At 43.4% G+C, this 14,915-nt stretch overlaps 1 protein-coding gene across 7 annotated transcripts in view; it reads left to right on the top strand.

The window, feature by feature from the left end:
• The window catches only part of NLGN4X (neuroligin 4 X-linked), a 315,738-nt gene that overhangs the window by 34,300 nt on the left and 266,523 nt on the right, over nucleotides 1-14,915 (top strand). For all 7 annotated transcript variants that reach the window (XM_019417767.2, XM_019417773.2, XM_019417772.2 and 4 more), the window contains exon 3: nucleotides 4,356-4,442. The gene's annotated coding sequence lies outside the window, so the exon portion shown is untranslated. The remainder of the gene's footprint in view (nucleotides 1-4,355; nucleotides 4,443-14,915) is intronic.

Below are 14,915 nucleotides of genomic sequence, written 5' to 3'. Positions count from 1 at the left end.
TGGAAGAATATGCGGTTCTTGATCTTGGGGTCGTGGGTTCACACCCCACGTGGCGTGTAGAGATTACTAAAAAAAAAACTTAAAACAAAAGATTCCATTTTTAAAAAATATTTATTTATTTTTGAGAGAGAGAGAGTGCAAGTAGGGGAGGGGCAGAGAGAGAAGGAGACACAGAATCTGAAGCGGGCTCCAGGCTCTGAGCTGTCAGCACAGAGCCCCACATAGGGTTCAAACTCACAAACTGTGAGATCATGACCTGAGCTGAAGTCGGATGCCTAACTAACTGAGCCACCCAGGCACCCCAAGAGTGGGATGTTTAACCAACTGAGCCACCCAGGTGCCCCCAAAAGATTCTTTTCTATATCAATGAATACATATTAAGTACACTGTAAGTCTTTACAAATAATAAGTATATAGTAGGGTATACTTTTTGTGTCAAAACCTAGATTATAGGGGTGCTTGGATGGCTCAGTTGGTTAAGCATCTGACTTCGGCTCAGGTCATGGTCTCACGGTTCGCGATTTCGAGCCCCGAGTCGGGCTCTGTGCTGACAGCTCGGAGCCTGGAGCCTGCTTCGGATTCTGTGTCTCCCTCTCTCTCTGCCCCTCGCATGCTCATGCTCTGTCTGTCTCTGTCAATAATAAATAAATGTTAAAAAATATTTTAATCTTAAATAAGAAGTATTTCAATCTAGAGAATTTATTCTTTAACCTTTGATACATGCTATAAGGCACATGACTATATATTTTTTAAGTTTATTTTGAAAGAGAGAGATCCAGAGAGAATGTGAATGGGGGAGGGGCAGAAGGAGAGGGAGAGAGAGAATCCCAAGCAGGCTCCACACTGTCAGCACAGAGCCTGATGCTGGGCTGGAACCGTGGGATTGTGACCTGAGCTGAATTCAGACGCTTCGCCACCTGAGCCACCCAGGCGCTCTGGCATGTGACTAGACCTTATAATTTAGCTTCAGATGCACAAAGTAAGCCTTATTGCATCACGCCCCACAGTCACCTTTATAGCAGAAAACAAAGGGGAAAACAAAGGAGCATTAGAATGTGAGCGTGTTCATGACCTACATTCTCCCTTGATTTCAAAGGTTAGCCCCAAGTGTCGTAACCATATGGGTATAATAAATTTTTTTTCATGTTTATTTTTGAGAGAGAGAAACAGAGAGAGAACATGAACAGGGGAAGATCAGAGAGAGAGGGAGACACAGAATCCGAAGCAGGCTCCAGGAGAGCTGTCAGCACAGAGCCCGACGCGGGGCTCGAACCCACGAACCACAAGATCGTGACCTGAGCTGAAGTCGGATGCTCAACCGACTGAGCCACCCAGGTGCCCTGCCATATGGGTATAATAAAGGGCCCTGCCTGTCTCTCGGGCTCATGAGGATTTGGGCGTTTCTTTACAGAAACCAATCTGGGAGTGTGTCACATTGTGGGTTCACACATCACAGGTTATCCTCGAAGAAGAAACTAAAGGTGTTTGGGATGTATTTAACCTTGCAAAGCAGGAAAGGTACTGCAGTCTGTGCTCAGGATGGAGGGTAGGTCCCAGTAAGAGAGGGATGGGAGACAATGAGAGGGAGGGGAGACATTTTTCCTGTACAGTCCTCTTAGGCAGAGTGAGCATGCATGAACAGAATTCTTTCCAGTGATATGGCATCAGGGACATGACCACACAGTAAGCACTAGATGCTGAGAATGTGGATTTTGTGCTCTCAGATTAGTGTAATATCAGATTTTACAATAAATAAGACACATGCCAATGTGATTAATCATTCCATCTCACTTGTATACCTTAAATAACACACCGACAACATAAAGCAAACCCAGAAACAAAACCCAACCTTAAAATAATAATTAAGGAATATTTTTCTCTACCCCATTACAAGAAAAAAAGATAGGGGCGCCTGGGTGACTTAGTCAGTTAAGCAACTGACTTCAGCTCAGGTCATGATCTCATGGTTCGTGAGTTTGAGCCCCACGTTGGGCTGTGTGCTGACAGCTCAGAGCCTGGAGCCTGCTTCGGATTCTGTCTCCCTCTCTCTGCCCCTCCCCTGCTTGTGCTCTGTCTCTCCCTTTCAAAAATAAATAAATATTTTTAAAAAACATTAAAAAGAAGAAAAAATATGTATGGCCCATGAGACATAATTGATACTAGAGTTTGTAGAACTTTCCGGAAGCACGTATAAATATACATTGTGATTGCGTACTTAACACTTGCCTGGAGTCGTGAGCCTAGATACGATGTGTGATCAGGTGAAATACAAACAAGGCCAATTTCTATGTTGTAATATTAATGATACGATGCGAGAATGGCCAGTATTCAGTGAGCGTCTACTGGGTGTCTGTCACTTACGCATTATGAGGTTATCTTGGGTATTGATATCACATAGCCTCCTTTTCACTGATGAAAACCATTGGAGGTGTAGATTCCCACAGTGTGGAGTGAGGACGTGGGAGAGAAAAGATGTCCATTGTCCCACCTGACTCGTGTAGCAAGGTGTAAAGAAGGCACACTGCCTCGTTTAAGTCCACCCCTACCTTTTACAGCTCCATGCTCCTGGGCTAGTTGGCTAATACTCCTCTAAATCACCTTTTTCAACTAATGGTGATGATGCCCTTCCTTACCTTCTATGCTTGTTGAGACAATAAAATGAGTCAGTATATACAGCAGTCGGGATATGCAATGTTGACCCACTATATATGGGGTGGCTACTATTTCATTCATTTGTTGACGATGCAGCTTGATATTGTAAAGTGTGTGGTCTTTGATGTCTAGGTAGACTCAGCCCTCCCTCCCAGCTGATGAGCTGTGTGACTCTGCATGTGAATATTGGTGTTTCTTCTTCTTTAAAAAAAATTTTAATACCTGTTTTTGAGAGAGAGAAAGAGTGCAAATGGGGAAGGGGCAGAGAGAGAGGGAGACAGAATCCAAAGCCGACTCCAGGCTCCGTGCTGTCAGCACAGAGTTTTACGTGAGGCTCGAACTCACAGACTATGAGATTGGGACCTGAGCCAAAGTTGCATGCTCAACCGACTGAGCCACCCAGGCGCCCCTCGGTTTCTTAACTGTAAACAGATGTGATAATAGTACCCCGCAAGGCTGTGGCAGGGTCAGCTGTGATGAATGCAATTATGATTGTTGTTCCATACAAATTCATTCTCACAAATGTATTTTAATCAACAGTATTCATGAAACACATTTTAATAACTGGATGTGTTGTTACGAGTAATCAGAACATAATTAAAATATGACCCTGCCTTCCTACGGTTTAATAACGTGCTGGCTTGTTTCCTTTGAAACCCAAAGACCTCATTTGCTTGGTACTCATATTCTTCCACCATGGGGGTAACCTGAGAAGTGCATCCAATGATGTATTCCCGTTTTCCGCTTATTCCCCTTTCTAGAGCTAGAAAATGGTGAGCACCTCCGTGGCCGTGTCAACTCACTGTCCTGTCAAACTGCCCACAAGGAGCTACCTTCCCTTGTTGCAGTCCTCAGCTAGACCTCAGCTATTAATTTGAAGGAGCAGTGTTGTGTGAGAGTCACCCTTTAAAGAGAAGATTCCATGTTGAGTTGACAAGAATAATGGTGACTGCTCCCAGGATGAACACTGCTCAAATAGACACTAGGTTTGTCACAGTGGAGCCAAGTGGCCATGAGCACGTTGGGTCCTTCCCATCCCCAAGCACACATGACCACGTTGGGTCCTTTCCATCCCCAAGCACACATGACCACGTTGGGTCCTTCCCATCCCCAAGCACACATGACCACGTTGGGTCCTTCCCATCCCCAAGCACACATGACCACGTTGGGTCCTTCCCATCCCCAAGCACACATGACCACGTTGGGTCCTTCCCATCCTGACCCGCTGCTGTCGGGGACGAACACGCTGTGCAGGGCTGTTTATTCCTGTAAATAAACAGTTTCTAAAACATTGACTCTTCCCCCAAACTGAATTTTCCAAGGATTGAAAACGTCTTGATTTGAATAAGCTGGGTCTCACATAGACCACTGAATGGACTGTCATTGTCAGTGGAGATGGAACACAGCCCACGCGAATGCAGGTGAACCGGGCCCTGGAAACCTCAGTCTTTCTCCATTGATTGTAAATCGTCAGGCTGCGTGAGGACCAGGGTGTCTCCACATGGAATCTGTATTTAGCCACGCCCGTGTTGATGCCCATCATGAGTAGGAGCTTGACTTACTAAGGAACTTAGTTCATGACCCTCTAGTTGTTGGAACAACCCAAAAGACAGGTTGTGTGAGCAATATCCTATTGGCTTTGAAGCAGGCACACCATCTCTCTTACTGAGGGGACCAATGTATCTTCTTCTTGTTTTTAATAGGGAAAAATGTGTTGAGATGGAAAAGACATCAAGTATATGTCCGTGGAGGCATTTTTAAAGGCATCTTCTTAGAAGGACACCGTAATGGTAAGTATTAAAAATAATCATTGGCCTCTGCTGGCATGTGTTATTGATTTGCAGCCTGGTTGAATCCAATCTAGCAATCGTTCCTGACAACTTTGGTGGTAAGATTAGCTTTCTTTTTTAAAATCTATTCGAAGTGAACCAAAGTGCAAAGCAGTGATTTCAAGCTTATTTGGAGTACATACAATGGCCTGCATTGGAAATGTAGAGTTTTGTAATAATTGCTTATTCATACAAAGAGCCACAATGCTGAGTGTATGTCATAGATTAGGTATCCACAGGAGAGGCTCAACCTTCTGATGCACCTCATGTAAGCCGATCCAAAATTTACCCTCAAGTCCATTGGTCACTGAAAGCCCACTGTGAGCTTCTCAAGTGGGCTAGAGTGAGCATCTCAAGCTACGGAGGCACTTGAATGGCAGTGCCCCTGCAGAATGGGATCCAAAATGTCAGACGTGTGGTTCTAATGTACAGTGGGGGCCCGCTGAGGCCACAGGATCTTTCTCTCTATCTGGAGAACATAAGTAGAGCAGATCCCAAGGAAGGGGAAATGGGTAGAATACTGTTATGATTTGTGGTTGAACTTGTTAAGTAAATCATGTCACACTTCAGAGTCTGGACCTGTCTGCTGCACCTCCCCCCCCCCCCCATCCCCTGCCATACTTAATTTTGAGAAAGGATGTGTTTGAATATGTTTTGAGTAAATGCTTATGTCTTTTCATGGCTCAGCTGTCCATTCAAGCCCTGATAAGGTAGTATTTGTGATTATATTGCTCAAATATTCGTTATCTACCATTTTTCTTGTCAGTTTGAGTGCCACAGCATCCAAACGTTTCTCACAGTTTGGACCACAAATGGCTTTAAGCTTCTGTCTACAGCTGACCACATAATTTCCATATCTTTACTCTTTCGGTAACAAACTTCTGTAGGATTCCTGGATTCTACACGATTGTCAAGGTCATGTTTTGTATGAGATTCTTGTTCCCAACAAACTTGATTTCCAAATTCCTCCCCCATTTCCGGCCATGAAGAAATGCTAGGTTGTTTTTTTTTCCAAAGATAAGTTTGGAAACTTTGTTTTTTCCAAACTTTGTTTTTTCCAAAGATAAGTTTGGTTAGTAAAGACTAAAGCTGTCCCCCTTTTGTTATGAACATGCAGATTTGGAAGATGATTATAGATGAGAAAATGATTGCTATTTTTATCTTGTATAGGTTATTTTACCAAAGGTATTCGACACACACGTTTCTCATCAGCGCATATAGCTCAATAATCATTAACAGCACATTATGTAAATTCCTTTTTCATTTTTATTTCCTTTTTCCAATCTGGGCGAGCATTGCTTTCTAACCAGGGCATGAAGTCTCTGTCTTCCTTCTCACACGAAAAGATTTTGGAACAGGAACCCGATGCAGCTTGGTGGTAATCATTTCGGTTAGCCGCTGTGCAGGAAGCACTCTGTTTAATATAATCAGGCCGTCCTGGTTCCAGGGAGAAGCAATGGTAATAGGTCTGTCATCAGCCTCCGAGCTGTAGACAAGTCACAGCTCATAATGTGACAGCTCCCATAATGAAACCCAAAGGGAACATTATATAAAGTGCACAATCAGGAGAGGAGAATGAGGACTTCTGAGTCTAGGAACACTTATTATTTTTTTGGCCGTATGCACTTCACCTCAATCTGCATTTGAAAGCACCAGGTATTATCGACATGTTTGTCCAAGAGGCTGTCTAAACTGCCTCTCTGAGCCGGGGCGTGCTTTGAGGTCACAGTTTGGGGTGGCCTTGATGCATGTTGATCCCACGTTGGACCTTCCTGCACTGTCTCCGGAGGATGGCGTGGCTGGATGAAAAGCTAACGACAGGGGATTTTCCTTCTCGGGCATTCTCAGAACGGAAAGCTCTGTAGGTCTTAATTTGGAGTAACTGCTCTTCACAAGGGGGGCAGGCTTTGGTGGAAAAGCACACAGACACGTGCATCGGGGCATCGGTGCTTTAATCTAGGTCTGCTGCTAAGTAGCTAGTTCCTGATGATCAGGCTTCTCACCATGAGGAATCTGGGATCGTCCATGAAGAAAACCAGCTGTCTAGGAAATACAGAGAAGTCATTAAGCCTCTTTAATCCTTGACAATTTCAGCCTATGCCAGTTTTATCACGTTTTCTATACAATGTTGACTGAGCATTTTCTGGTTTCATACACTGTGGAGGGAGACTCTTTGCAGGGGATTTTCCTAGGAGTCGGGGACGGTCTTGGTGAACCGATGGTAGAAATGCCTTGATTGTATTCCCAGGATGACTTACTTCAATTAGCAACTGCTGGCCGAGGAAAATGCCTTTCAGGGCAGTCCTGGAACTGAAACTTTCATAGTTCATAGATGAACTAGGAATTAGGAAGTTCAGTATTCTGTGGAACTCAATTTAGGAGTATACTGAACACATCCTGATGATCAGGACAATCCTAGGGACTAATAATAAATTCCAGTGTTGAGATGGTTTGTTGACAGCCTATTTAGTCCTGAACACATTATCCCAGTGAATGTTTTGTTAAACAATTTGTGATTCGGAGGGACGCAGTGTAGTTCTGTAAATCCATTTGCTGCACCAGTTGGGAAGCAGACTTAAATATAACGATAAAGTTTAAGGGGCGCCTAGGTGGTTCAGTCGGTTAAGCGTCCGACTTTGGCTCAGGTCATGATCTCACAGTTTGTGGGTTTGAGCCCCACATCAGGCTTTGTTCTGACAGCTCAGAGCCTGGAGCCTGCTTCGGATTCTGTGTCTCCGTCTCTCTCTGCCCCTCCCAGCTCACACTTTGTCTCTCTGTATCTCAAAAATGTATAAACGTTAAAATTTCTTTTTAATTTAAAAAAAATTTAAAAAATGTAATGGTATAGAATATATATAAATATAATAATAATGCAAATATATGTAATGTTGTATATGACATACACACATATTACATATAACGTAAATATAAATTGTTCTTGGGTCTCTTTGATCCTTCTCCTTTCAACAATTTTTTGGACCTGTAATGTTTGTTTTGTACCAATATAATACTGCCTATTTTTCCCCCCTGATGTAATGCTGCTTTTCTGCCAAAGCGATATATTTCAGAGTAGAAAGAAGGGGCAAGTGTATCTAGTAAAGTAGATCATTATACACTATTTATAAGTTATTTATGCGTAAGCTTATTTTATTGATCTCTGGAAGACATACATAAACTCAGCTTTTGAGTAAATGACCATGAGACACGCGAAGGCATAAGGTGAGCCCACTATGGCCACTGGGAAGTCACCTGTTTTTATAAAGTTTTATTGGAACACAGCCACACTCTGGCATTTACGGGTTTTTGTTTTGTTGTTGGTGTTGGCGTTGGTTTGTTTTGTTTTGTTGTTTGGTTTCTTTATTTATTTTGAGAGAGAAAGGGCACGAGTGTGAGTGGATGGAGGGGAGAGACAGAAGGAGAGCATCCCAAGCAGGATCCGCACCATCAGCACAGACCATGCAGGGCTCGGTCCCACAAACCGTGAAATCATGACCTGAGACAATATCAAGAGCTGGGTGCTTAACCCAGTGAGCCACCCAGGCGCCCCTGGCATTTACTTTTTTGTCCACGGCTCTGTTACACTACTGCCCCAGAGTTAAATGATTGTCCCAGAGCACAGGGCCTGGTAGCCAAAAATACTTATTATATGACCCTGTACAATGAACTTACCAATCTGTACTTTAGGGTGGGATTCTTTGGAGGGTGGGAGTGCGATTCGTGGTAAACACCCTGGATTCACAAATTAGTCATATATATTAATATAAAACCAATTATTAGAGGCATATATATATAATACATGCATATACGTATGTATGTTTTCACATCGGGAATTCTATTAACGCGTCCTCTTCAACCTTTTAAACAGACAGCAGGTGTTTGTAACCTGCAGTCTGGAATGCATGCATCAGTGGGGTCTGGGAGCATTCTGGAATGTCCCCTGTGAAATCTCTATGCACCAGGGAGAGATTTGACGGCCACCAGTCCACACAACAGATGTGACGCAGCTGACACACGCCAATTAGCGTGCGTCCTCTCTGGCTGTGGTGGCCGTCTGTGCTCAGTGCTCTGTTGGTTAAGGGTGAGGTTCCCAATGAAGGCAGCTAACCACGGGGAGCCCCCTTGCCTGGCTTTGCCATGCCCCAGTCCATTTGTTTCCTGATCTAGAAAAAACAACCTTTGATTAACTGCAGGCACTTACTGGAATTTTTATTCTGCTTCACTCACCTTTTTAATGAAGTGCATTTTATGAAGTCAAAACCAGGGAGTTCATTGATTCCATGTTTGGTGTGTTGGAGAATCGGAGAGCGAGATAATTCTGACTCAGCACGCTTTCTTCAAGTGGGTAATTAATATCCATAGGGAATGGCGTCGTTTTGTTTTGTTCCTGCAGGTTATCGGATGTCATACTTGGCATGCTCTGGTAGTAACGATTAACAAACTATATTTCAGTTGTAGATGATTGAGGATCTTTTGCTTAAGAATGTTCTTTTCATACGCCCTACTTCGTCCCTTTCCCCAGTGAATGCTGAAACACGATTGTCCGTGGTGTCCTGAAGTATTACTTTGTTTAACCATGACGTGGGGTGATGGGGCAAGGCAAAAACTTAGGACCTTGGTGACACTAAGTGTAACATAATCCATATCAAGATGGTTAGTTCACTGGACTTCAGCATCGCTCATCGTCCCCTTACGTGAACCTTCCCAGGGTCCTTTATACGCACTTGAAAAATTTAAGTGGAAAATTCTTCACTCTTCCCTATCCTTAGCACGGTGCATGGCACACAGGGCATTCTCAGGAAATGTTGAGTCAGTGCAAGTCAACACACTCAACCCGGTGCTTTGAAGTGGGTCAGCGTCTAGTTCTGGCTGAGCAGACCACATGGGTTAGTGACATTGGACGAGTCCCCTTACCTCCTCCTGTCCCTTCAGCTGAGATGTGCAGGGAATAAGCCTGCCAGTTTTGTCCAGCTCTGGGAAGGCACCCTTCCATGCCTGAAGCTTCCCTACAAACTGAAGCCTCCGAGAGGCTGCAAGTTGTTTCTATTATACAGAAAATCCTGGAGCTGTATACATCCGAGGTTCCAATGGCCCCCTCCTTGGGTTCCATTAATCTGCTAAAGTGGCTGGTTCACAGAATTCAAACAAACACGTTACTCCCAGATCACAAGTTTATTATATTATAAAAGGGTTTAACTCAGGAGCAGCTTTCTGGAAAGGATGAACGTATGGACAAAGGGCGTGGAGCTTCCCTAGTCTCTCCACATGCACCTCTCTCCCCAAACCTCCATGTCAACTGACCTCCAAGCTCTCCGAATCCCATCCTTTTCCGTTTTATGGAGACTTCGTCATTTCACAGGCTTGGTTGATTAAGTCGTTGGCCATTGGCCATTGATCCAACCTCCAGCTCTTGTCCCCTCCCCAAGGGTCAGAGGTAGGACAAAAAGTTACAGTTCTCTAATCAATCATGTGGATGTCTCCATTAGCAACCAGCACCCGCTGGTAGATACTTTCCAAAAATCACTTCATTAACATAACAAAAAACACCATTTTTGCTTTTACCACTTAGGAAATTCCAAGGGTTTTAGGAGCTCTGCTGGAAAGGGGGATGAAGACCCAATATAATTTTCTTATTATAAATCACAGTATCACATTAGGTAAACCAAACATTTTATTTTTTACCCAGGGGTGAGTAAGTATTAGCTTCTTCCTTGCATTTTGTGAATCTGGAATGAAAAGGAAATAAACGCAGTGTCTTATGGTATTTGACTCTAGGTTAAGAGCCACATGGAAGCACTGAAGTGTGGATTCTAGAAATTTGGTTTTCCAGTATTTGTTCTGGTCTTATGTATATGCACAGAAGAATATAAATTATTTGCCATTGACTTATCTGTAATTAAGTCTTCTAAATGGACTACTATTTTAGCTGCTATATTTTCTTCTCAATTACTTAGAAAATGTAAGCCTTCCTTGGGGAATGCTTAGTCTTTCACTTGTCCTTTTAATGGTAATTGATTGTCTTGTTCAAATTATGCTGTTCTGGGAAGAAGGTTAACAAATAAAATCTGGCAAGGTAATAAGCAAATGGCATCAGATGAATGAAGAGCCCTCTGTGTCCAAGATACGTGTCCTCATTAATTTCTTACCTTTCCAAAGTTATAGATTCATAATGAAGGTAAGCTTTACAATGGGAAATATGGTGGCCACAGAGGTGGCCTGTCATAATAGCTGTCCCTTTGCTCTGTTCTGGTTAGTATTTACATTTAGCCTTCTGTGATCATGACTTCGCTGCAATTCTCAACTAATTTAATCTTTTGATAAGATACCATAGTGTGCATTTTTAAAATATTTAAACCAAATCCTGGCTCAAACACGAATGAATGAGGGGGACTGCAGCTGACAGTGAGTAACTGTGATTTATCATTTTATGCTCGGAAACATCACATTACTGTGTAAACATTTTACTGTGTTGATCATGGTTTACCATCAACAGGTTGACAGGTTATTTAAAGATCATTGCCATTTCTGTCTCTAAGTCTTAGAACCAGCCTTGGAAATGATGTGTCATTGACCACTGTTTAAAAATTTTTTTAATTAAGTTCTTTGTTGTTTATTTGTTTTGAGAGAGAGAGAGAGAGTAGGGTAGGAGCAGAGAGAGAGAGAGACAGAGAATCCCAAATAGGCCCTCCACAGAATCTGATACTGGGCTTGATCTCACAGAGTGTGAGATTGTGACCTGCCTGAGTGGAGACCAAGAGTCGGGCACTTAACTGACTGAGCCACCCAGGTGCTCCAACCATCATTTAAATTTTTACAAGGGAGTAAAAGATTACTGAGTTGGGATTCTAGAATATCTGACCAGAATTAGAACCGATTTAAGGAGGAAGTCCATTTAAGTCCATTTAATCTAAAGTGCATAGAGACCATTTGATGTCATTGTCAATGGTGACGCCATCTTGGTTTTGTGTAGCTGAACACTGATGAATTGATCTAAGGAGGAAGTAGAACACTTCTTTGTTTGGAAATGGCTTAACTGCTTTCAAAGGAAATTTCAAAATGACGTGACGTTTCAGGGCGTGGAAAGCACACACCAGCTCTCATGGCGAACACGTCCTCACTGGTGCTTTCTGCTGGATGTCTCCTGAGGATCTTTCATACGGATTTCTTTCTTAGGTTCCCTGGGTTTGAACTCTTTCACCCGCACCTCTGTGCCTGTGCCTACTGTGTGTTTCTTTTTCTTTTTTTAATGATTACTTATTTTGAGAGAGAGTGCGTGCATGCATGCACGTGCAATCAAGCTGTGGGGGGTACAGAGAGAGACGGAGACAGAGAATCACTAGCAGGCTTCACGCGGTCACTGCGGAGCCCCATGAGGGGCTCGATCCCACAGCCTGTGAGATCAGGACCTGAGCTGAAATCAAGAGTCGACGCTTAACCAGCTGAGCCCCCAAAAGTGCCCCAACCTACTGTGTATTTCTTAATGAAGAAGTAGCAATTATCTTCCTTAGTTTCTGCTCTTTCTGCCAGGCATTAGCTTCTCACGGCTTCTGTAACAAATGATCACAGACTTAACAGTTTGAATAGCACACATTCATAAATACAGCTCTGGAGGTGAGTTGTCGGGGACAAACACCAAAGCATCCCCAGGGCTGGTACCTTCTGGAAGCTGTATGGTAGAGTACCATTTCCATGCCTTTCCCCACATCCAGGGTCTGCCAGCATCCCTTGGCTTGTCACCCCACATCACTGCACCTCTTTGCCTCACCAGTCATGTGTGGTCACTCCTTCTCTGACTCTGACTCCCTCCTCCTTGTCTTAGGAACCTTGCAATTACACTGGGCTCACCCAGATCACCCAGCATCATTTCCTCAACTTGAGACCCTTTACTTAATCACATCTGCAACGTCTTTTTAAAACCCTTTGCCGTGGGAAGGTATACACAATTGACTGCTGAACAACATGGGTCGGAACTCCCCGGGTCCGTTCGTACATGAATTTCTTTCTTTATCACTACAGTCTTGCAAATGTATTTTCTCTTCCTTGTGAATTTCTTAAGAACTTTTTTCTTTTTTTTTTTTCTGGGGTGCCTGGGTGGCTCATTTGGTTAAGCATCCGACTTTGGCTCAGGTCATGATCTCACAGTTCCTGAGTTCCAGTCCCATATCAGGTTCTCTGCTGTCAGCACAGAACCCACTTTGGATTCTTTGTCCCTCTCTCTCTCCGACCCTCTCTCTGTCTCTCAAAAATAAACATTAAAGAAAAAAAGAACTTGTTCTTTTCTTCAGCTTACTTTGTTGTACAAATACAGTATATAACACATATGACATACAAAATATGTTATTGACTTTATGTTGTTAGTAAGGTTTCCCATCAACAGAAGGCTATTACTAGCTAAGTTTTTGGGGAATCATAAGTTAGGTGTGGATTTCTGATTGCACAGTGGTCAGTGCCCATTGCTCTAGGATCAGAGATTCTGGGGATTTGGAGGTAGATGACTCCGGGGGGTCATTATTCAGCCTTCTACACTTAGTAGGTCATGAACTTGTGAGCACCAGTAGGTGCATTCCAGCTGTCATCGTCCATGACCTCCAGGACATCTGTCTCCTTCTTTGGGATGTTCTTCTCATCTCTGCCAAGCTCTTGTGCCTCCTCGTCCTTCCCGAGGCTGCTTCTGAGTCTGTCCACCAGAACCCTCCTCCCTTATCTTGATACCCACGCCCCTTCCTTCTTCACTCTGTCTCCTTCTGGAATCCTACCCTTTGTACTTGAGGGAGGGAGGGCCCTCTCTTGTGTGAACAAAGACTGGGGCTGCCAGTATGGCTTCTGGTAACCTGCCCCTGTCCCCCTATGGCACCCCATCTCTCACAACCCTCCACGTGCTCTGTCTGAGGCATGTCAAACCATTTGGAACCTTCCAGAACCAGCAGTATTGACTCAGACCCTCATGTGTCTTGATGTGCTGCCTTCTTCCCCTCCCTTAGCAGACCTTCCTCCCTGGATCTGAGTTCCTGAAAAAAATCCCATTTTGTCTTATGTCATTATGTCACCCAAGTGTCATTTCTCAGGGACGTCTTTCTCCTCTGTGATTATCACTTATTGAAGAGGTCACTTCCATCAACTGCGTTCTCTTGTCTAGTTTACTTAAATGTCTGACTTCCCAACTACTCTGAAAAATCCCTCTGGTATAGAAAATATTTTGTAACGTGGTAACCGCCACCCTGTCTGACACAGTGCCCCCACAGGGTCAGAAATGATTTATTGAATTAATTGAATTAATATTTAATTATTGAACTTATTGAATTAATGCAGAAGCGGTGAAAATGGTGTTTAGCTATGGTCTCCCTACTTTGTCCCGCTCTCATAAATGTACTCGTACTCGTTTCGTACCACGCGCACGTCTGTGTTGGGTGTATCGTAATCGATTACTTAAACACCCATTAAACTTGAGCGTTCTCTGTAGCGTCTGCTAAAATTCATTGACATTCACGCACAGTTGTCAAAAGACGGCAAATGTTGCAAATGACCTAGACTCTCCTGGTTCCACACAGCCCCTTCCTAACGTTCTGGAGAACGGTGGATGCACCAAGCAAGGTGAGAATTAAGTTCTCCCCGAAGCACAGAGAGTTACCATCCCTGTCGCTTAGAGGGAGACCAGCGAAATATTGGTGCCTCGTAGTGCAGTAGTGTTATCCCCAGGAATGCTTTACATGCATTGCACGTCAAGAAAAATGTAGGCCAGGGCGGCTCTGCTCTTAGGGAAAATCCTAAAGAATAATGCTTTCAAAATAACATCAAGAAATGAAAGTGAAGATTACAAAAAAAAAAAAAAAATTGCTCTCAGCAGTTTAGACCTTCTGAAGGTCATGTAGAGAACCACTTACCTGAAGTTTACAGCAACTCTGATCTCTCTCTGGTTTTTTTGTTTTTCTTTTTTTTTTTTTTTTTTTGAGGGAAATCATAGTTGAGTTTTTTTTCCTTAATACAGTTTCTGCTGCTACTTTCTATGTTATAAACAGCAAACAAGTGCGTTTAGTGTTCACGATCTCCAAGAAGCAGACATATCCAGCATTACATGGGACGTCTTTCATGTTAATTGGTATTTCGGTGTCGTTTCATGAAGTAAGGTTTAGTCGAGCGCTCGCCCACGTGGAAATGCACTTAACGCTGCTGTTCTCTGTGGGTTTCTTGTGTTGGAGCCTTTGCAAATTGAACTCCCTTCCTAAAGCTGCACAAGCACTTTTCAGACACCAAAGGAGGTGAATTTACTAAAAACCAAGGGATCTTGGTGATGGGATGTGAATTTATTTTTATCGTGTCCTGTGAGCTCTGAAAAGTATGATAAGTAGTAGATGACAGGGAGTCATAAGGAGATGTCCTTAGCGAGGAAGAGACGGACCGCACTTCTCAGCCTTGTAAGCTAAGAAAAGGCTACCTCCT

Source organism: Panthera pardus, unplaced genomic scaffold (genome assembly GCF_024362965.1).
Source record: "Panthera pardus isolate Hobbes unplaced genomic scaffold, ASM2436296v1 HiC_scaffold_27, whole genome shotgun sequence".
In the NCBI taxonomy this organism is placed as follows: Eukaryota; Metazoa; Chordata; class Mammalia; order Carnivora; family Felidae; genus Panthera; species Panthera pardus.
The sequence above is the reverse complement of the archived record's forward strand: the minus strand, read 5'-3'. Positions and strand labels throughout refer to the sequence as shown.